This window comes from Phyllobates terribilis, unplaced genomic scaffold (genome assembly GCF_046119375.1).
Source record: "Phyllobates terribilis strain yellow unplaced genomic scaffold, ASM4611937v1 Scaffold_9__5_contigs__length_417890890, whole genome shotgun sequence".
In the NCBI taxonomy this organism is placed as follows: domain Eukaryota; kingdom Metazoa; phylum Chordata; class Amphibia; order Anura; family Dendrobatidae; genus Phyllobates; species Phyllobates terribilis.
Window position 1 is genome coordinate 59,030,678 of NW_027362769.1, and position 24,447 is coordinate 59,055,124.

Here is a 24,447-nt window from a genome sequence, read left to right on the forward strand (position 1 = left end):
GAAGGTGTCTGCAAAGCCAAGCGCAGCAACCTTCTACAGCCGGATCCAGAATGACTGTCTTTCAAACCTGACACAGCCGTGACAGCTCTAAGGGGTAACGTTTCTCCTTGTGGAGAGTGACATACCAGCTCTGGCATGCCAAGGTAAGGAGGCTTATTCACCGTACAATACTCCTCTGGGAAATTTTATATGCAAATTTGCTCATCAGAGATGGAAAAGACTTGAACTCTATAGCACCACCTATTGGAAGCAGCAATCCTACAAGTCACAATCGACCCTTTAATGAGTCTTGCAATATGACTTAGGATAAAATCCAAATGAGAATCTCAATTTGCAGACACGGTATTTCAGGCTATTGGCCTTTATCAGTGCAAAGTATGAGATCTGATTTGGCTAGATGAGACGCTCTGGACTGAGGTCTAAGGGGTAACGTTTCTCCTTGGGGAGAGTGACATACCGGCTCTGGCATGCCAATGTAAGGAGACTTATTTACCATGTAATGCTCCTCTGTGAAATTTTATGTAAAATTTGAGATTTACAGATGGCCCATAGTGACCAGTGGAAGTATATAGTTGCAGTTTATGGCTCTATACAACTCAGAAATTGTAGGGAGCTGTTCACTGACAGACTCAGACAGAAGAGGCCCTGTGCAAGCACAATATATGGGCCCTTTCCAATCCAATAGCTCATCATAATGCATAATTCCACCTGTTTTGGAGGTGTTAGTTGGTCCCCTTACCTCTCGAGCCCCCTTAGCTCTTGCACTGAATGTATCGATGATATATCTGCCGCTGGAGCTGTTGTAAGGTTGTGTGCCAGAGCCATAATACCTAGATGTTAATGTCAAATTATGTCAATTTCTGTAGCATGTGAAAAAGTCAGCAGAACTTGTGTGTCAAAATATTCAGAGAAAGGTATCCAGATGTTAACTTGTCAGATGTCTTTAAAAAAAGATACTTTTACCCTATGTCAGAGTTATGCTTGCTGTACAGTATATGTCCAGATACCTTTTTTTTGCTTTATGCTGCAGACTGTATTGAAATTTGTGCTGTGAATTGAGTGAAAAATGAAAAAAAAATTCACAATTACAGTTGTACCACTCATCCATATCACAAAAACAAAAGACACCAAGCACATCCATTAAAGGAGCACTCCAGGCAAAACTAGAGAATTATGAAAAATGGTGCAAAAGACAAGAGGTGATCTCGTCCATAGCAATAGAAAGGATGGCTTATTTAATTTTCAAAAGGTCTCTGAAAATGAGATCTGGAATTTGATTGACTGCTAAGGGCAATTGCACTACAGTACATAGGGAGGGAAAGAACATGCGCATGACACAAAGACTGAAAGAACACATCAAAGGGAGAATACCTCTCCAGCAGCAGACGTTGCACACTGTATCAGTGTTTATTTAATTAAATATTAATATTAAATAGTTTTAAACAATGAAAAAAGACCTGATAAATGTAGCCGAAAAATAATGACAGTAATGGTGGGCATAGAGGGAAATTTTTTTAATCCTAATTAGAGGTGAGTGAATCGATGCGCGGAGGATCGAGTTCCAGTTGAATTTCCTGAAATTTCTTGAAGTTCATGGTTACACACAAATTTTAATACTTTGCGATTCAATTTGTGATTCGACAAAAAAAGAAGCCCAGCACTGTCTTAGATCTAGCATACATGCATGTTCCATTTGTACTACAATACGTGGTTTTCTCGAAAACTATTTTCTGTACTTTTGCAGGGAAACACTCCTTATAATGTCTCTTGCTTGCATATTTCGCAAATACTAAGATTAAGTTTCTACTGGTTGAGTTTACCCCTTAGACTCCTTATCAGAGGCCTCTCACCCAGCCAAACAGATCTCCTGCTTTGCACTGATGAGGGGCAAACACCCCTGAAGCACATGTCTGCAAATTGAGGTTTCTGGTTTAATTTCCTATCCTAAGTTCTGTGGCAAGGACCTTTAAAGGGTCAATTAATTGATTTTTAGGACTGGTGACTTAAATAGGTGGCAGAAGAGATCCTGCTCTCTTCCTCTGAGACAATGCTATATTTACAGGTCATACTGACATAGAGATCGGCAGCAAAATGATCAATTTGATGGTGGGCCAAAGTCAAAGATATGAAAATATGAGATTAAAAGCATTCATTATAAATCAGTGGAAACATTTGTCCCTGCTGGAAAAACAACACATTTACAGCAAAAAAAATGTTGAAGCACATGTATGAACCTGTCCCTGGATATTAAACCAGCTGGAAACTAAGCTAGTCGCTCTGCTGGATAAGCCACTGATATGCACAATCGGGGGCTGTCACCAAAGCATTCACCAGAGACCACAAACACTTGGTAGGATATTAAATGTACCAGGACATATTTCAAGATCCATAACGTGACAGCTGAGAAAAGTCAAACATCATACTCAAGACTAGCTTCACCATTAATATAAAAGCGTAGATTTGTGCAGCGATCATCTGCATGTACACTGTAGTGCGGTTTTCTTAAAAAAATTAGAAGCGCTCTGCAGTTCGCCAGTGTGGGACAGCAGTGCAGCGCACATTGCATGTGCCTTTTGGAAAACATGGAGTATGTTACGGAATAGTGGCAATCATATTAATTGCTACCTTTTACACTTGCAAACCCAAATACATGCCAGAAATGTCTGGTACATGGGGATTTACCCAAATCTATTAGAACTTGGCCTTACTCTCATGGGAGTAAATGTAAAGGCTCATACACATACACAGCCTCTTCATTGTGTGTATTGTATCAATTTGTATGGTGGCAAAACCTTTTAATAAATAAGGTGATCAGTCTGAACTAATTTTAATAGAATCACAGCAAAGTACCTTAAGAAGTTTTCAGCACCAAAATAAATATTATTGCTAATTAAATGAGTAACGTTGTAGCCTAAAGTTTTTTTAAATACAAATTTGGGTTTTCGTAAAGTTTGCTGTTTCAGTTTTTATAGTGGTAATTTGCATTAACTGTAGATTGTTATGTAGAGTGATCAGATGCTGCTATTCTCTCACTTTCTCCAGATGTATGTGATTCGTCTGAAGGCAGGAAGAGTGAATCCATCACTGATTGGCCGCAGGGATCGCTTGACATAGCAATGTCACACGATCTCTGGGAGAGCCAGTCGGATACTGCATGAACTGCGGAGGTGAGTATAAGGCTGTGTGCCCACGTAGCGTTTTTCAAGCGTTTATGCTGCGGAATTTCCGCAGCGGAAACGCTTGTAAAACGCTAGGTAATCCGCACCCCATGGTCCCCAAGGGGATTCCGCTTGTTCTATGCACATGCTGCGGATTTTTCCGCAGCGTTTATGCTACGTACAAAAATCCGCAGCATGTCATTTAATTTTGCGGAAGCGCAGCGGAACTCCCGCCATTGACTTGCATTGAGACGCATAGAAACCGCGACTGTACATTTGTACAAGCGGCTTCTATGCGTCTCTATGTGCGGATGGTACCCAGTTCTGGAGGAGAGGAGACTCTAATCCAGACCTGGGTACCATTGTACCTGTAAAAAAAGAATAAAATAACAAATAAAGTTTATATTCACCTGTCCGGCGTCTTCTCTCTGAATGCCAGCAGCGCTGAAGGACCTGCGGTGACGTCACAGTCATGTGACCGCAGGCCCTTCGCCACTCTGTCTCGCGATATGCCGGCAGCCGGGAACAAGCCAGGAAGCAGCGCTGCAGCCACGCCGGGGCCTCGGGGGTGAGTATAGCTTTATTTGTTTTAATTTTTACGGTTCACACTGTATAAATCCATGCTGTTTGCATGGATTTATACAGTGTGACCTAGTTGTCAAGCACTTTCCAAGTGATGCTATCGCCTGGAAAGTGCTTGTCAATCTGCATGCGGAAACGCATGTGAACCCGCATGTGGATCCGCATGTATTCTGCAGGAAAAACGCATGCACAATCTGCATGCGTTTTTTTCTGCCAGGGAGATGCAGAAATGCTGCAGAAATTTTCTGCTTCATTTCTGCATCATGGGCACATAGCCTAAGTGTTATTATTTTACAACTGGAGACATAGGGATTGAGAAGGGGTTGTTGAAGCAGTGGCAACTGTTTTAACTTAGGGTATGTGCACACGGTGTGTTTTTGATGCGGTAGATCCGCACGGAATTAGCCTCAAAAATGCATTGCAAACCTTATCCCAGCATTTTCTATGAGAATTTGCAAGACCTGTGCACATGATCAGGAATTTTCCTGACAGGATTACATGTGCGTTTAAATAAGCAGCATGTTCATTCTTTGTGTGTTTTTGCCTGCATTTTTCTTATACAATGCATTTGAAAAACAACATGGCAAATCCACAGGCAAAAACGCATAAAAAATGTTGCGGAATTTCCGCAGCATTTTTGCTGCCAAGAGGTGCAGAACCTTGCAGAAATGCTGCAGAAATTTCTACAAGCAAATAGTGATTGTGCGCACATACGTTTAAGCACAAAAGCCCCACTTCCACTAAATTTTAGCCCTTCTGTGAAGAAGTTTTCAGGGCAACCAAGAAGATCCAGAAAGTGTCAGGACCCACTCCTAAAGAGGATTCATCTACAACAATGGTTCAACCCCAGTGCAGAGCTTGCTCAGAAATGGTAGCTGGCAGGTGTCAGTGCATTTGCAAGCACAGTCAGGTGAAGGTATTTGGAGGCTGACCTGGTATCAAGAAGGGCAGCAAAGGAGACTGTTCTCATCAAGAAAAACTTACATTCTGAAGGCAATACAGGGATTGGACTGCAGATAGTTGGGGTAAAGATATTTTCTCTGATGAAGCCCCCTTGAGACTAATTAGGACATCTGGAAGAATGATTGTCTGGAGAAGAAAAACGTGAGCGCTACCATGAATTCTGAGTCATGCCAATAGTACAGGCATCCTGAGACCATTCGCATGTAGCGAAGCTTTTCATTTAAGGGAGTAAGCTCACTCACAATTTTGCACATGAGCACTGCCATAAATAAACAACCTCCATGAGCAGCTTCTCCCAACAACCCAGGAGCAATTTGATGATGAGCAATGCTTTTTCCAGCTTGATGGAGGCCATGTCCAAAAACAAAGGTGATAACTCAGTGGCTCAGTTAACAAAACATTGAAATTTTGTGTCCATTGCCAAGAAACTTCCAAGATCTCAATCCAACTGAGAACCTGTGGTCAATCCTCAAAAAGTGGGAGGACAAACAAGAACACAGAAATTGTGATAAACTCCAAGCATTGATAAGGCAAGAATGTGTCATCAGTCAGGATTTAGCCAAGGAGCTGATATCCAGCTGCCAGGGCGATTTGCAAAAGTCTTGAAAATGAAGGGTCAACACTATATATATTGAGTCTTTGCACAAACTTGATGCAGTTGTCAATAAAAGTGTAAAAACTTCTGAAATGCTTACAATTGTTTTTCAGTAACCATTGAAATATCCGATTACAAGATCTAAAAACACTGAAGCAGAAGACTTAGTGAAATCCCAATATTTATGTCAATCTCAAAACTTTTGCCACGATTTTACATACAGAAATTTACTAATATGGACCAATCAACTAGTATCCTAATACAGTGCCTCCAGAATGCAGGTTGTTATTTAAGATTGCCAGTATTCGTCCTACGGGTATGGCGTAGCTGAAGTGAAGCGGGGTCGGCTCAGGTGTTGCAAGGACACACTGCAGAACTGGATTGTCCAGTGGTATGCCAGGCTCTATTCTCAGCTCACTAAAAGATATATTGTAGGTAAATGACATATAGGCCATAAAATGAGGACAAATTGTTGACTAGTTAAAATATGGTGATTTTTTTATTGACTATAAGATATAAAAATCATTGTGTCCCAATAGGTATTCTTCTTCTGCATCAAAATGCAATGTTTCTGTGAAATTTCATGGTAATCAGGGCAAAAAAATACAACTTGGCCCCATTGTGTTAACGTACCCTTAAATGAAGGCCTCCAGAAAATGAAAAGGGGGTTAAGTCCTTATAACACAGTTGGCAAAGAATTCTGTGAGCTTAAAACTGTTCAACCCAGAGGAAAGCAATATCTTATCAGATGTGGCCAAAGGTTGAAAAGTGCAAAGGTACATTGATTATACTGTTTGCATACATTATAAATAACTTAGTGTTTAAACACTATACTGGAGGAATCTATGGGAATGTGATGCCTCTGTGCTTCATAATATCATAGCTCATTACATTTCATATCTTTCAATACAAAAGGTTTCGTTGGAAAACCCCATCTCTCAGAACCTGCTTGTGACAGCTAACATTATGCTTAACACATTACACAAATTCTTGAAGAGGTAACTAACCACGCATCATTTGGTCAAGTGACTAATCAGCAAAACAGCAAAAATCTACAAGTGTAGCAAAAATCACGTTGTAGGGATTCCTAAAGGCTATGGACACTTTTGCCATTGCAAAATGATTTACTTAATAAAATTGCACTAAATTTAAGCTTGCAATCTTCATTCACTCATTCATTTTCAGACCCCATGATATGCAGTTTACAGCCAGATGCAAGATTCCAATTTTTTTCCCTCTTGGAGTATCTCTCCCAGTAATATAGGCTGAATATGAGCTCAGTGTGTCCAGGATGCTTCATTAACTATACAGGTCATCTCACTAAATTAGAATATCATTAAAAAGTTAATTTATTTCAGTTCTTCAATACAAAAAGTGAAATTCATATATTATATAGAGTCATTACAAACAGAGTGATCTATTTCACGTGTTTATTTCTGTTAATGTTGATGATTATGGCTTACAGCCAATGAAAACACAAAAGTCATTATCTCAGTAAATTAGAATAAGTAACAAAAAACACCTGCAAAGGCTTCCTAAGCATTTAGAAAGGTCCCTTAGTCTGTTTCAGCAGGCTCCACAATCATGGGGAAGACTGCTGACTTGACAGATGCCAAGAAGGCAGTCATTGACACTAAGTAAATGCAAAGTAAATTTTGCATTTCATTTGAAAATCAATGTCCCAGAGTCTGGAGAAAGAGTGGAGAGGCCACAATCCAAGCTGCTTGAGGTCTAGTGTAAGGTTTCCCCACATAGTCCTCCATACAGAATAATGGGCCTCACATAGTCCTCCATACAGTATAATGGGCCCCACATAGTCTTCCATACAGAATAATGGCCCCACATAGTACTCGATACAGTATAATGGGCCCACATAGTCCTCCATACAGAATAATGGGCCCCACATAGTCCTCCATACAGAATAATGGGCCTCACATAGTCCTCCATACAGAATAATGGGCCCCACATAGTCTTCCATACAGAATAATGGCCCCACATAGTACTCGATACAGTATAATGGGCCCACATAGTCCTTAATACAGTATAATGGGCCCCACATAGTCCTCCATACAGAATAATGGGCCCCACATGGTCCTCCATACAGAATAGTGGCCCCACATAGTCCTCCATACAGAATAATGGCCCACATAGTCCTCAATACAGTATAATGGGCCCCACATAGTCCTCCATACAGAATAATGGGCCCCACATAGTACTCCATACAGTATAATGGGCCCCACATAGTCCTCCTTACAATATAATGGGCCCCACATAGTCCTTCATACAGAATAATGGGCCCCACATGATCCTCCATAAAGAGTAATGGCCCCACATAGTCCTCCATACAGAATAATAGGCCCCACATAGTCCTCAATACAGTATTATGGGCACCACATAGTCCTCCATACAGAATAATGGGCCCCATACAGTCCTCCATACAGAATAATGGGCCCCACATAGTCCTCAATACAGTATTTTGTGCACCACATAGTCCTCCATACAGAATAATGGGCCCCATACAGTCCTCCATACAGAATAATGGGCCCCCCATAGTCCTCCATACAAAATAATGGGCCCCACATAGTACTCCATACAGAATAATGGCCCCCACATAGTCCTCCATACAGTATAATGGGCCCACATAGTCCTCCATACAGAATAATGGGCCCCACATGGTCCTCCAAACAGAATAATGGCCCCACATAGTCCTCCATGCAGAATAATGGTCCACATAGTCCTCAATACAGTATAATGGGCCCCACATAGTCCTCCATACAGAATAATGGCCCCACATAGTCCTCCATACAGAATAATGGCCCCACATAGTACTCCATACAGTATATTGGGCCCACATAGTCCTCAATACAGTATAATGGGCCCCACATTGTCCCCCATACAGAATAATGGCCCCACATAGTCCTCCATACAGAATAATGGGCCCACATAGTCTTCAATACAGTATAATGGGCCCCACATAGTCCTCCATACAGAAAAATGGGCCCCACATTGTCCCCCATACAGAATAATGGGCCCCACATAGTACTCCATACAGAATAATGGGCGCCACATAGTACTCCATACAGAATAATGGGCCCCACATAGTCCTCCATACAGTATAATGGGCCCCACATAGTCCTTCATACAGAATAATGGGCCCCACATAGTCCTCCATACAGAATAATAGGCCCCACATAGTCATCAATACAGTATTATGTGCACCACATAGTCCTCCATACAGAATAATGGGCCCCATACAGTCCTCCATACAGAATAATGGGCCCCACATAGTCCTCCATACAAAATAATGGGCCCACATAGTTCCCCATACAGTATAATGGCCCCATATAGTCCTCCATGCAGAATAATGGCCCCATATAGTCCTCCATGCAGAATAATGGCCCCATATAGTCCTCCATGCAGAATAATGGCCCCATATAGTCCTCCATACAGAATAATGGCCACACATGGGGTGGCGGTTCTGGTTTCACGGGCCAAATAAAACCACCCTGCGGGCCAGAGTTTGATGTGTGTGATCTACTGTAGATAAAGGTAAAAAGGGTAGAAAAATTTTGATTGAAACTATTTAAAAAGTTGCTGAACTTTGCATTTAGGAAGCAACTTAACAAATGAAAAAATGCTGTCTTAAGGTGAAAATAGCATTTAAGTTTCTTAATCTAGTCTCCTTTTTTGGGTAGCCCTTCTCCAAAGGCTGATTGCTAGATTCCTATCTATGTAAAATATTTTAGGCCATGTTTATGCTCATTTCGTGGATGTTAGCAAAGCAGGAAAAACACCCACTGAAGACAATGGATGATTATATGGCTAAACTGTTTATAACATCTGTTATGCTCCTTCCATATCAGCATATCAAGACAAGAAAAGTGCAGTTTAAAGTAGAAGCCTGACAGCTCCCATTATGGGACAGTGGGATCTTTCAGGGTTAGACAGTATCCATTTGAAAATTGTCCCACCTAGCATGGCTCCATTATGAAGATGCTCTTGACTTCAGCTAATAGAAGAAGTCTTAAATCACAGTTGCAGTCAAACTTATTCACCCCCTATAGCAAATTATTAGAAAAGATTCCAGACTTTCTTGAGAAATGGACTAACATTCCTCAATGAGTGCCAGAAGCTGGTGTCTGGCCATGCATCACTTTTGCAGCAGATCATAACAGCCAATGGGTGTTTTACTAATAAGTAAAGACGCTCGTCATGAAGGTGCGGAATAATTCTCGGACTGGAGCAGTCAGAAAAAAGTGGTATATTGTATTGAATTTGGAAAAACCACTTGTTATATTAGTCTGGTTGATCTATATAAATTGTCCTTGTTTGGTTTATTTCAAACTGCGGAAAAAAATATACATTTTCCTAATAAACCTAATAAACCCTTTAAGTCTAACATCTTGGACCATAACTGGGCAACTGTAGCAAAGAGGAACAGCTGGAACTAAACTGTACAGGCAGCAAAACCAATAATCCAATAGCAGTTATTGTTATGTCTGCATAGTCCATTATACATATGAACATTTTGGCATGTGACAATCTCTAAAGTTAAAGGTGTTGTCCGCTTCTTATGATGTGTTATTAATGGGCCCAGGATGGTCAAAAAATAAAAGAAAGAGGATAGCCACTTACAAGAACAGTGCAGCTCCTCCAGTTGCCTGGTGCCATCTCCCTGTTGATCTCATGTATTTCTCTTCCGGATTGGCGAGGGGATCTGGCGATCAATGAGCGCCTACTAATCACCTGCAGCCTTGACATTCTGCTCAAAGAGTAAGAAATACTGTGCAGTGTTCACCTGTCCACCGTTTTCCCTCCCAGAAGATGAAGCCAGCAGTCCAGCAGAGGATGCGGGCGACTGTACAGAGGAACTTCGCTGTTCTAGCAGGTGAGTATCCACTTTTTTTAATTTTTGACCACCCTGGGCCAATTAATAAAATGTCTAAATGTAATGGATAACCCTTTTAATGTAAAGTGTAAAATATGTGTAGTGTTCTCCCTTCATATGATTTTCTTTGGGAGAACATATTTCTCTTTAATGTCACTGTTGCTGTTGCATTCAGACTTCTTTGCTTTGAAACTAATAGTTGGAGCGGAATGTTTAGAAGGCAGCTGCAAGCCATTATTTCTCCTCAATCAAACGTTGCAGTCAGCACATTTGATCACATTGCCTGATATGTCAATCCATATTGATGTCTCTGAAACATTCCACGGGCCCTAGTTCTACAACCCCAATCAAAACTTGGCAAAGTACAATGGTCTCAGCCTTGTACGCAACTTCTTTGGTCTCACAGACCCATTCAATTAGTGTCATGTCCAATGTTTAAGAAGCAGTGAATGTTGCAACCAAGCAAAGATGACGCAACGTGTTTCTTTCCACATTGGTTCTTTTCTAGGAGATCAGACATCAAATCCACTCTAACTGGAATGCTTAAAAAGAAAAAAGAAGGGTCCTGAGACATCACACCGCTCATCTTTACACATTTTTGAAGAATGAGAACATGAATAGTGCTAGTTCTGTAAATCTTTTATCATCAATAAGTTGTCTTTAGCAATATAATGGAAAGAAGTTGGCATGCCCTTATAATCTCCCACGACAAGACTTAAGGATATTGCTAGACACATGATAGCCTTGTGGTTCATGAGAATAATGTTAACAGCTGCTTGTTGATGAAGGACCTCTGCTACCCTTGTGCAATTGACTATTTGCTACTGTAAGATGATAAAACAAAGCTTCAGGAGAAAGGAAACATCAACAATATACACTGCTCAAAAAAATAAAGGGAACACTCAAATAACACATCCTAGATCTGAATGAATGAAATATTCTCATTGAATACTTTGTTCTGTACAAAGTTGAATGTGCTGACAACAAAATCATACAAAAATCATCAATGGAAATCAAATTTATTAACCAATGGAGGCCTGGATTTGGAGTCACCCCCAAAATTAAAGTGGAAAAACACACTACAGGATGATCCAACTTTGATGAAATGTCCTTAAAACAAGTCAAAATGAGTCTCAGTATTGTGTGTGACCTCCACGTGCGTGTATGACCTCCCTACAACGCCTGGGCTTGCTCCTGATGAGGTTGCGGATGGTCTCCTGTGGGATCTCCTCCCAGACCTGGACTAAAGCATCCGCCAACTCCTGGACAGTCTGTGGTGCAACGTGACGTTGGTGGATGGAGTGAGACATGATGTCCCAGATTTGTCCCAGACAAAGCCATCCACAACCTGTCTCCCCCATATATCTGCGACCTAGTCTCCCGGTACTTACCTGCACGCAACCTCCGATCCTCACAAGATCTCCTTCTCTACTCCCCTCTTATCTCCTCCTCCCACAATTGCATACAAGATTTCTCCCATGCTTCCCCCCTACTCTGGAACTCTCTACCCCAACGTATCAGACTCTCGCCTACCGTGGAAACCTTCAAAAGGAACCTGAAGACCCACCTCTTCCGACAAGCCTACAGCCTGCAGTAACCACCGCTCCACCATACCGCTGCACGACCAGCTCTACCCTCACCTACTGTATCCTCACCCATCCCTTGTAGATTGTGAACCCTCGCGGGCAGGGTCCTCGCTCCTCCTGTACCAGTCGCTGTCACATTGTGTTCAAGATTATTGTAATTGTTCTTGTATTATACCCCTTTTTCACATGTAAAGTGCCAAGGAATAAATGGCGCTATAATAATAAATAATAATAATAATAATGTGCTCAATCGGATTCAGGTATGGGGAACAGACGGGCCAGTCCATAGCTTCAATGCCTTCATCTTGCAGGAACTGCTGACACACTCCAGCCACATGAGGTCTGGCATTGTCCTGCATTAAGAGGAACCCAGGGCCAACTGCACCAGCATATGTTCTCACAAGGGGTCTGAGGATCTCATCTCGGTACCTAATGGCAGTCAGGCTACCTTTGGCGAGCACATGGGAGTGATCAATTTACTTGCATAACAAATACAATAATGACGGGCAAAAAAAACAACACTTTTTTTGTGATAATTTAGCCACAACTATTTCATAAAATGCTTATATCTTAAGTAGTTGTCCCTCAAAGACGATGCCTGTCTATCAGCCCTGATTATGTTAGGACATGTGGACCTCATAGGATAGGTACTTCTCTCAGGACCTTCTTTATAAGCCAGGACAAAAAGAACAGATTGAGGAACATCTCTTATTTTAGCAGATTTTGCACATCCACACAATGCATGGATGCTGGTCGTTCGTTTAAATGTATGGCCAGATGTGGCTTCATCAGGGATGACTGCAGATTACAACTGTTAAAGATGCTTACACACAGTCATAAACTAATGCCAGCTACTGTTTTAGAAGTTAATGTTCAACAAGAGAAAGAGACAAAAATGTTGACTGAACTTGATAAACAAATACAAATATATATACAAAGTTCAAGTTTCTGTATCTGCAATATGTCCTGTACTTTAGTTCAAATACTTCCCACAAGTGTTGTGATGAGTTAGTTGCGCACAGACTGGTTGTTGTTGGCTTTTTATTTTAATGTGTTTGTTATTACATCTAGTAAATCTAGTTTCACTATACTCCACTACCCTTTGTTTAATTTGGCAATATCACGATGGTTCAAGATATTTTTACTTCTAAATACATATTTCACTTACTGTATACTATAAATTTTAGTTTTTAGCTTAAGTGACATACCAATAAAGAGGGGATCGTGCACATGAATATGTCATTGTGTACTATCCTTTAAAAAAAAAAGGCTCTATATTCTACATTAAAATTCTAAAATATTTAAAAAGGGGTCCCCTGTGAATGGAAAAAAAATATAAAATAAATTCCTAAATTCCTGTAGTGGAATGAAACTCATTTTGTGTATGGAGGTGATAACTATAATACTTTAAAATGGCCTTTGGTTGGTTACACTGACAGAAAGCTGTCCAAGAATGTTGATAAGATAGGTGTCTGTGATCATGGAGAGTAGTAAGGTATGCATCCTCCTCTCATAGATGATGTACAAGCAGTGAATTACTGAAGATATCAGGAATGCTGAGGCTAAGAAGATAAGAAGAGGCTGCTCACTCTGCTGTCCATCCTCTATATCTGATCTAATACTAGAGATACCAGGGTAGCTGAGGTAAGAAGAGGCCACTCACATGATTGTTCACCATGTCATCTGATCAGATACTGGAGATACCAGTAGTGCTGAGGTAAGAAGAGGCTTTTCACATTGCTTTCCACCCAGTCTATATGATCTAATATTGAAGATCCCATACTGAAGATCCCAGGGGTACTGAGGTAAGTAGAAGTGTAACATACCTGGCGGCGTCCTTGCATGGTGGTCCATCTCCCACTATGCAAGAGGGCGCACTTGATCTCCTGTCCAGAATGTCTCTCTGGCTTCCCTCCATGCTGTCTGTTTGTGTCTGTTTCTGCTGCTTAAGGGCGGCGCCCGATCACTTCCTGCCTTTTGTACCTGCTGTGGGTCACACCCCTTGTGCGTCCTCAGCCTATTGCTGTCTGTCACTTGGTATATAGCTCAGCAGCTCCCTTCTATCCCTGCCTGAGCATAGTGTTTCCTTCAGTGTGTGCTTGCACTCTGAAGGTGCCAGGTCCCGTCTCTTGTCTCCTGCTTTTTGTATCAGTTCCCGTGTCTGAACTGAGTCCTGTATGTCTCCTGCTTTGCGGTATCAGCTCCCGTGTCTGAACTGAGTCCTGTATGTCTCCTGCTTTGCGGTATCAGCTCCCGTGTCTGAACTGACTCCTTTCTGTGTTCTCTTGTCTGTCCTGTCTGAACACGCTCCTAGCCTGTTCCTCTCGCCTTCTAGTGGCCGATTTCCTAGACCCGCTCCTGCGTCTGGTCTGTCCTGTCTGAACACGCTCCTTGCCTGTTCGTTCCGCCTCTCTGGGGGCCGTATTCCCAGACCCGCTCCTGTATCCCTCTGCAGTGTCGGTCTCCTCCGTACACTCAGTTCCAGTCTGAACTCTCTCCTGTCCTTTACCTGTTTTGCCTCTATGTCCGTTCCCTTCCTTTTTCTGCAGAGTCTGAACTCGTACCTAACTCCTGCTTGTTGTCTCTGCAAGTACTGTGTGAGTATCTGGCTCTGTCTTTCCCTTCCTGTCTGTTCCGTGTGAACAGAGCCCTGTCCTCCCTGCTCAGCCTTGTCTGCACTCTAGCTGTGCTTGCCTGTAACCCTCTGCCTGTATTGTTCCTGAGTCCCGGTGTGTACTGGGTTCTATCCCGCCTGTGTTCCTACCTGCTAGTGTCTCCCTGTCTGCACTCTAGCTGTGCTTGCCTTTACCCCCCTGCCTGCATACCCGCCTGCCTGCATACCAGTCGTGCCTGCCTATACCCTCCAGTCTGTGTGCCAGCCTACCAGCCTGTTCCTGTATTTCCCTGTGTGGGTCAACAGCCGTGTCCGGGGTCTGTCCTGGAGTAGCACCTGGTCCCTCTGCTCGGTTCCTCCTTGGTGCACTGGCGTCGTATGCCGTCGTGCGACCCTGGTCGGATCGGGTGAATACTTAGTCACGCCCCTCCAGGCATTCACTCTCCGGCACGGTCCAGTGGAATCACTACCAATCTCACGCACACGCCGCTTAGCCCGGGCGTGTGCATAACAGCATGCTCAGGCCATGGTTCCCGTTGAGCCCCACGGCCTTCGCTCTTTGAGAAGTTTTTCCAGCGAATACATGCATTAAAATAAAATAAATAAATTTTTTTTCCCCTTTAGCTGGGTTCCAGGCGAGTTACGCACCCGTCCAGATGGATCTATCAGCCCTCGTTCCTGCGGATCCGCCACGTTACTATGGGGATCCAAGACAGTGTCGTGCATTTGTGGAGCAATGCATGCTACACTTTAAGGCCTACCCTCTCTATTTTCCTTCCGATTGGGCTAAAGTGGCCTTTATGATTGACTACCTAGCGGGTGATGCCTTGAAATGGGTCACCCCCCTATGGGAAGCATGGGATCCTGTCATCCTTGACCTGCAGGCCTTCCTGGTGGCCTTTCGTATGGTCTTCGAGGACCCTAACTCTGAAGCCCCTGCTGAAGCTTCACTTCCCAATATCCCGGAGCAGCCCCGACGGGTAATGTGTGTGGGTAGCGCAATAGTCCTCCAGCCCAATGAGACTACTGCCCACCCAGAATCCTCACAGGGTGACTACGCTTTCCGGAATACTTCTCTCAACCTCAAGAGGCAGTCCAGACGTGCTAGACTTAGAGGCAAGCCGTCACGCCAGGGTCTGTCCTCCCTGAGACCTCCTGACCCCAGCCTTGGAGTCCCTACTGAAGCTTCATCTCCCTGTATCCCGGAGAAACCCCAATGGGTAATGTGCGTGGGTAGTGCACCAGTTCTCCTGGCCGAAGAGACTTCTGCCCATCCAGACTCCACACAGGAGAACTTCCTGCACCCGGCATCAGATGCTTCTTTCTCTTTAACCGGTGTGCATGTCCAAGGATGCTCCAAAGCTGTGGTTACCTCAGAGTCTGTGCACCTCTACTACCTGGCGGAGGATCCCCTGTTGCCTCCTGAACCCTCCGGGATACCACTCGATGACAAATGGAGAGAGACTTCTCTACACCCGGTACTCAATACTTTGTCCGCTTCGTCCTGTGAGCCTGACAATGGGTACCCCAAAGTGGTAGTTACCTCCGAGTCTCTACACCCCTCCGACCAGGCGGAGGATCTCCAGTTGTCTCCTGAACCCTTCGGGGTGCTACCTGGTAGCGAAAGGACAGAGACTCTCCTATACTCTGTACCTGATACCTCGCTCGCTTCGTCCAGTGAGTCCAACTTAGTGTACTCCGAAGCAGAGGTTACTCCTGAGTCTCTACACCCCTCCGACCAGGCGGAGGACCTCCAGTTGTGTTCAGAATCCTTCGGGGTGCCACCTGGTGGTGAATGGACAGAGACTTTCCTATATCCTGGATCTGATACCTCGCTTGCTTCGTCCAGTGAGTCCGACCTAGTGTACTCTGAAGCAGAGGTTACCCGTGAGTCTCTACACCCCTCTGACCAGGCGGAGGACCGCCAGCTGTCTCCAGAACCCTTCGGGGTGCCACCTGGTGGTGAATGGACAGAGACTTTCCTATACTCGGTACCCGATACCTCGCCTGCTTCCTCCAGTGAGTCCGACCTAGTGTACTCTGAAGCAGAGGTTACCCGTGAGTCTCTACACCCCTCTGACCAGGCGGAGGACCGCCAGCTGTCTCCAGAACCCTTCGGGGTGCCACCTGGTGGTGAATGGACAGAGACTTTCCTATACTCGGTACCCGATACCTCGCCTGCTTCCTCCAGTGAGTCCGACCTAGTGTACTCTGAAGCAGTTGTTTTCTCTGAGCCTCTGCACTCTTCTGACCCGGCGGAGGACCTCCAGTTGTTTCCTGAATCCTCCGGGATACCACCAGATAACAAAGAGACAGTGACTTTTCCTCATTATGTACGTGATAACCCGTCTATTTCTTCCTGTGAGCTTGACAAGATGTACCTCGAAGCAGAGATTACCCTTAAGTCTCTGTCCCCCTCCAACCCAGTGAACGACTGGCCCTCGAATTCCCTGCGGAAGATTCTGGCAGGCCTGAAGAAGAGGGGGCGTAAGGGGGGAGGTACTGTAACATACCTGGCGGCGTCCTTGCATGGTGGTCCATCTCCCACTGTGCAAGAGGGCGCACTTGATCTCCTGTCCAGAATGTCTCTCTGGCTTCCCTCCATGCTGTCTGTTTGTGTCTGTTTCTGCTGCTTAAGGGCGGCGCCCGATCACTTCCTGCCTTTTGTACCTGCTGTGGGTCACACCCCTTGTGCGTCCTCAGCCTATTGCTGTCTGTCACTTGGTATATAGCTCAGCAGCTCCCTTCTATCCCTGCCTGAGCATAGTGTTTCCTTCAGTGTGTGCTTGCACTCTGAAGGTGCCAGGTCCCGTCTCTTGTCTCCTGCTTTTTGTATCAGTTCCCGTGTCTGAACTGAGTCCTGTATGTCTCCTGCTTTGCGGTATCAGCTCCCGTGTCTGAACTGTGTCCTGTATGTCTCCTGCTTTGCGGTATCAGCTCCCGTGTCTGAACTGTGTCCTGTATGTCTCCTGCTTTGCGGTATCAGCTCCCGTGTCTGAACTGAGTCCTGTATGTCTCCTGCTTTGCGGTATCAGCTCCCGTGTCTGAACTGAGTCCTGTATGTCTCCTGCTTTGCGGTATCAGCTCCCGTGTCTGAACTGACTCCTTTCTGTGTTCTCTTGTCTGTCCTGTCTGAACACGCTCCTAGCCTGTTCCTCTCGCCTTCTAGTGGCCGATTTCCTAGACCCGCTCCTGCGTCTGGTCTGTCCTGTTTGAACACGCTCCTTGCCTGTTCGTTCCGCCTCTCTGGGGGCCGTATTCCCAGACCCGCTCCTGTATCCCTCTGCAGTGTCGGTCTCCTCCGTACACTCAGTTCCAGTCTGAACTCTCTCCTGTCCTTTACCTGTTTTGCCTCTATGTCCGTTCCCTTCCTTTTTCTGCAGAGTCTGAACTCGTACCTAACTCCTGCTTGTTGTCTCTGCAAGTACTGTGTGAGTATCTGGCTCTGTCTTTCCCTTCCTGTCTGTTCCGTGTGAACAGAGCCCTGTCCTCCCTGCTCAACCTTGTCTGCACTCTAGCTGTGCTTGCCTGTAACCCTCTGCCTGTATTGTTCCTGAGTCCCGGTGTGTACTGGGTTCTATCCCGCCTGTGTTCCTACCTGCTAGTGTCTCCCTGTCTGCACTCTAGCTGTGCTTGCCTTTACCCCCCTGCCTGCATACCCGCCTGCCTGCATACCAGTCGTGCCTGCCTATACCCTCCAGTCTGTGTGCCAGCCTACCAGCCTGTTCCTGTATTTCCCTGTGTGGGTCAACAGCCGTGTCCGGGGTCTGTCCTGGAGTAGCACCTGGTCCCTCTGCTCGGTTCCTCCTTGGTGCACTGGCGTCGTATGCCGTCGTGCGACCCTGGTCGGATCGGGTGAATACTTAGTCACGCCCCTCCAGGCATTCACTCTCCGGCACGGTCCAGTGGAATCACTACCAATCTCACGCACACGCCGCTTAGCCCGGGCGTGTGCATAACAAGAAGCTGCTGACACACCTGTCCACCATATCTTTCTGATCTAAAACTTGGGATGCCAGGAATACTAAGGTAAGAAGAGACTGTTCACACTGCTGTCTACTCTGTCTAGCTGATCTAATACTAGAAATACCAGGGGTGCTGAGGTAAGAAGAGGCTGCTCACACTGATGTCCACCCAGTCTAGCTGATCTAATACTGGAGATACCAAGGGTGCTGAGGTAAGATGAGGCTGCTTAAACTGCTGTCTACCCTGTCTAGCTGATCTAATACCGGAGATACCAGGGGTGCTGAGGTAAAATGAGGCTGCTCACACTGCTGTCCACCCTGTCTAGCTGATCTAAGACTGGAGATACCAGGGGTGCTGAGGTAAGATGGGGCTGCTCACACTGCTGTCCACGCTGTCCATCTGATCTAATACTGGAGATACCCGGGGTGTTGAGGTAAGATGAGGCTGCTCACACTACTTTCCATTCTGTATAGCTGATGTAATACTGGAGATACCAGGGGTGCTGAGGTAAGCTGGAGTCTGTTCTACTGAAGGACATTAATGGCATTTGCCAATATTCAAACTAGTTATCAGGTTGAAATTGGTGCAGATTGTGGCTTAAAAACACAAAACATCAAAACATCTCTATGACACACTGCCACGTGCAAAAATGAATAGGAAACATCATCAAAATAGCTTGGGGGACACCTATCAGCAAAAAGCTATGTGTTTATCATTAGCTTATTGGTATTTTCTTATATCTTCACAGCATGTCTTCTGTCCTCCATTCTCCACATCACCCAGCTCCTTTCAGTTTACATGAGAAGGGTGAAATTATAATCGCACAAGCTTCATTCTGTAGCCACCCTGAGACAGACAGACATTAGCGTCTGATAATCTCTAGGTAATGTTAAACCTCGAAGGCAGAAAGGCACACCTCATATATTATTCATTTAACATGTCTGGGCTAGCTTAGTTTATGTAGCTTACAATATTGCCAAGTATCTTTACAACCATTTACCTAAGATGCTGTCATGGCAAAATTGGGAATCAGTCGCCTGGAGGATGGGAAAATATATCATACTGTGTAATAGACTATTAACTCATTACAGTTAGAGAGCGCAAATCATCAGGGTTCAACTAAGGGCTCATTCACATTTCAGTTTCTCACGTACGTGTTTTTCACTGACAAAAGATGTTTTCACGTCATGTTTTTGATTTTTATCAGTGTTTTGGATAAGATTTCCATCAGAGATTTGTCACTGGGATAGATTTTAGCATTGCAGTTGGCATTAGGCCTCATTCAGACGTCCGTTTTTCTCACATATGAGAAAAACGGGCCGATTATTTGGATCAGAATGTGATCCAAGTGTCATCAGTTTTTCTCATACGTGGAGATAAAAAAATAGTTTCTCCATGTTTCTGACAGTCCATGAAAAAAATCACACTGCACTCGAATGCCATCCGAGTCCGGTCTGATTTTCACAGACTTTGAGAAAGGAATTGCTGATTTTGCCGACTTGTATTGCCGATTTTGATCTGATCCTCAAAATATCAGACTTGTCTCCGCGATTTTCACTGGACTGCTCTATATGTGAAAGAAAACAGGCATGTAAATGGCACCATAGATTATCCCAGGTACAACAGCTATCCGTGAAAACAAGATAGCACTCATATGCAAAAAATGGACGTCTGAATGAAAGAACCAAAACCAAAAGATTTACAATAGCCTGGTCAAGTGGCCAGATCGGTAGTCTGTGGCCACCAGATCAGAGCCCTGGGAATCTCCATCTATCTGTTGGCATCCTTGGCGCCTCTTACGATTGGAAGGTCCCCTGTGACGTCATTGTTTTGCTCAACTCTATCACTGACAAATTATACAGCTCTGGCAAAAATTAAGAGACCACTGCAAAATTTTCAGTTTCTCTGATTTTTCTCTTTCTAGGTATATTTTTGAGTAAAATGTATATTGTTGTTTTAGTCTATAAACTACTGACCACATGTCTCCGAAATTCAACGCTAAAAATGTTGTATTTATTTGCAGCAAATGAAAAAGCATCAAAATGCTTAAAAAGAAACAGTGCTTTCAGGCCTCAAATTACTGATGTTTTAACTCAGGAAGAGTTCAGAAATCAATATTTGGTGGAATAACCATGATTTTTAATCCCAGCTTTCATGCGCCTTGGCTGCTATCCACCAGTCTTTCCATGCTTTCCAATAGAAAACTGTTCAGTGGTCTCTTAATTTTTGCCAGAGCTGTATTCCATGTGTCTATTCATGACAGTTTTTTTAGGATGACCAATGATTTGCATTAAGAAAAATGGGACATGTCCTAGTTTGATCTGATTTACGAATCAAGCTCGCCCATTCAAGTGAATGGTTTAGTGATAAAAAATGGACAGCACATAGCATGGAGTTTGGGTAATCTGCAAAATGGTGGCTCAGTGGTTAGCACTGCAGCTCTGGGGTCCTGGGTACAAATCCCACCAAGGACAACATCTGCAAGGAGTTTGTATGTCCTCCCCGTGTTTGCGTGGGTTTCCTCTGGGTTCTCCAGTTTCCTCCCACACTCAGACACATACTGATAGGGAATTTAGATTGTGAGCCACAATGGGGACAGTGACGGTAATGAATGTAAAATGTGATGCATAATTATAATAACCCCATCAGTTTTTCTTTGCAAATGAGAAAAACAGATAACACACGAATGGTGAAAACAGAAACATGGACCAAAAATCAGCTGTGAATATGCTGACACTTGCTGCAAATCCATGGCAAAAATCTAAGGCTATAACCTCAGATTTCCGTTGTACAAAATCCAATGTGTGAAAACCCCTTATTTTCCGAAGTCTTCATCATATTATATATTATTTCCGATTTTACATGGGACTGCAGGCTAACATATTTCACTATGCCAGTGCAGAACGTCATCAAAATACAAAAGAAGATTAGAGCCGAGATTCATTGTTTGTGGGTTTTTTTTCTAATTACTTTACTTTTTTGTCTTATGATATTCGTTGTCGTTTTTTAACGTGGTTGATGAATTTTGCACAATGTAAAACATTGTCATTATTAGGCAGGGGGTCACACAAGCGGATATTCTCTCCTCCGAGATTAGAGTTTGATCGGAGTGTCAGCATAGTGTGATCCAATTCTCTCGAATAACAGAATCATACCACAGGTGAGGAGAATATGGAGAACAAAATTTCTCCATCTTCTCCATTGTGTGAGTCAGCAGAAATCGGACTGCACTCAGATGACATCTGAGTGCAGTCTGAGGATTTCCACGTACTTATTGACTTGAATGGATGAGTGTGATCTGATTTGCGCTGCAAACTGCAGCATGCTGCAATTTTTTCCTCATGCTGAATTGGTATGAGAAAAAAAAAGCTGATCAGCACTGCCCCATAGTATAACATTGGCCCGAGTGCTATCTGATAAAATCGGATAGTACTCGCCCGATGTATGCCCTAGTGGGAGTGAGCCCTTAAAGATAAGCGAATATATTCAAGTGGACTTGAATTTTGCAAATTTCCGCACTCACCAAAATGTTAATTTTTTGTAATTCACTTACGCACATATTCACACACGTCATTACATCGTGGCCTTTCGCATGCTTGCACAGAACCCACAAGTGTCTCATCAGAGCTGGAAGTTCCAGTCTACTGTGAGATGCCCATGTTATTTCAGCGCTCGCGGCAATGATAAGAAGATGCAACGAGGACCGGACAGGTGATGGTGAGGAGTGGAGCTGCCGGAGAGGTGAGCGGTGACCTGAGTTTAAGTATTTAATTATTTTTACATCTTACTTGTGTTAGAGACGGCAGAGCATAATAAGGGACATTCCATTTGCGGAGAATAACTTCTCAACCAGTAGAATTTCCCATAAAAATCCATGCAAACAGGGAAATTCATATTCTGCCTGATCCGCTCATCTCTAGCCTTTATTCATGTCTGAACATTTTTGCCACCTTTTGGCTCAAGAAGTCGCACGTTTTGCAAAAAGTCTCAAAAATTCTGGGAAAGGAGGGTGATTCTGGTGTACATAAAATAAGTGCAAATCTTGATTACATTTGCGCAAAACATGTTGCTAGTTTTTTGAAAAGTCACAATTAATGAATCGGAAAACATTTGGAAAGCTTAAACCCCGTCCACAGTGGTGAACTTAAAATTAAAAAAAACATACAAATGCAGGCGCTATTGGAAATATGAATATGGCGCAATAACAAAAACAGGCACAAAACACACAAAAGTAGCCAAAAAAAGGTGCAAAAGTCGTGATGAACAGGACCCTCGATGTTAAGTTATTTGACATATTCATGTTGTTATATTCAATGCAAAGAGCTATGTTATCGCTAGCAAATTTTTAGATGGCCGTATAAATTGGAACGGGATCAGGATGCAATGCACGGACTGGCCGGCGGCTTTCCCGACCCGAGCGTGACAGCTGCATAGAGATGTATGGAGCTCTCATGCTTGGATAGGGAGAGCCGCCGGCCAGTCCGTGCAAAGCATTCTGATCTCATACTGTTTTATATGGCCGTCTGACTGCGCCCTAATAGAAAAAATTGTTACATATTATTGCAAAAGAAAACAAACAAATTGAAGAACAGAAGAAGGGACACAAAGAAGTAAACAGCTGTATACTGGAGGTGATCGGGCTCTTCTATTGCAGCATAAATCCTGGCCTTGCCTCCTGTACAGAGCAGCCGTATGTCTGTCCCCAAAAGCACAGTAATGTACAGTGTAGATCAGACACAACCCCCAGTCTCCCGGGACGTCACTTCATCAGGGGATATTAACAACTGTGAGCGGAGAAGTACGAGGACAGACAGGGAAACATAACACAACATGACCAGTGCGAGGCACATACCAGTCATTGGCAGGTGCTGTCACTTCTTCAGCCTTTCCTGACACTTGTGATCCCGTATTTCAGCATTGCGTGGTCAGACTTCGGAGGAATGTGGGAGGCGACAGGTGAATGATCACCTGCGCCTGTGTGTATCCTGTGACACGGGGACATGAGGAGGGGGAGGGTTAATGACAATGGCGGAAGCTGCGTCTACAGGTGACTCCACTACAAGGTCTGCCAGAAGAAAAGATTACAAACAGGTAGAAAAGGAACAGTAAGAGAAAGGTATACACTGTACAAATAAGATCAGAGGACGGGATTATCGAAAAATTAGAAAGAGCCATTTATGAAAACCCTGCAAGTAAGCGAAAGAGCAGCGCACAATGGACCCCAACAGACTTGTTTGCAGAAAATCTTTTATACATTTCGAGACAAAATTTCTGCAAATTTATTGCAGACTTTACCCGATGAATTTCAAGGCCTCACGAATTCCGGACAATAATTGATATACTGCGGATCTGAAAATGTCAAATGTTCATTCACATTGACTCTGCTGGTGCTGAATTAGTCCTCATTCAGACGGCAGTGTTTTTCATGAACGCAAAAAAGTGGTACGTGAGTCATCAGTGTTTTGAATCCAAGTGTCATCAGTGTACGGTCCGTGTGTCTGTTTTTTCCATCAGTGTTTTTCATGGATGGATAAATAAGTTATTAAGCTTCTCCTATACTTTGCAACGATAAACACGGATAGCCTTTCATGCCATCCGTGTGGTGTATGTGTATTTCACGGACCCATAAACTTGTATTGGTACATTTCATCCGAGCTGCTGTTAAAAAACGAACATGTCTCCATGAGGTTTGCCCAAACACACAGTCTGTGAAATCACACGTACATGTGAACAGCCCCATAGACACGTTTTTCGAATTTTTGTACAAAGAGCTATAAAAAAAAATTCTCGTTCGGATATTCAAGCAATTTCGCGTCTTTTTTCCGTGATACACGTCACTTCATTTTTATATTACAGTCATATGCTCATTTTTTTTTATCAGGCAAAATTGATGGAAAAATAAGGGAAATAAGTGTCTATTTTTCTATTTATTTTATTTTTATGACCACCCTGTGCCACTATAATTACATTTAAAAATTTGTTCCCCATTGTCTAACAAATGTTTTTATATATTGAATAAGATTTTTTTGGGGCGGGGATGGAGCTAGTAATAGCAATTTGGATTGACGGTGGCATTTTTTATTGTTTTGTTTTAT

General features: G+C 43.7%; 1 protein-coding gene across 1 annotated transcript in view; it reads right to left on the reverse strand.

The window, feature by feature from the left end:
- The window catches only part of MAP3K13 (mitogen-activated protein kinase kinase kinase 13), a 100,384-nt gene extending 77,027 nt beyond the window's left edge, over positions 1-23,357 (reverse strand). The window contains exon 1 of the mRNA XM_073646523.1: positions 23,205-23,357. The gene's annotated coding sequence lies outside the window, so the exon portion shown is untranslated. The remainder of the gene's footprint in view (positions 1-23,204) is intronic.
- Positions 23,358-24,447: the final 1,090 nt, after the last annotated feature.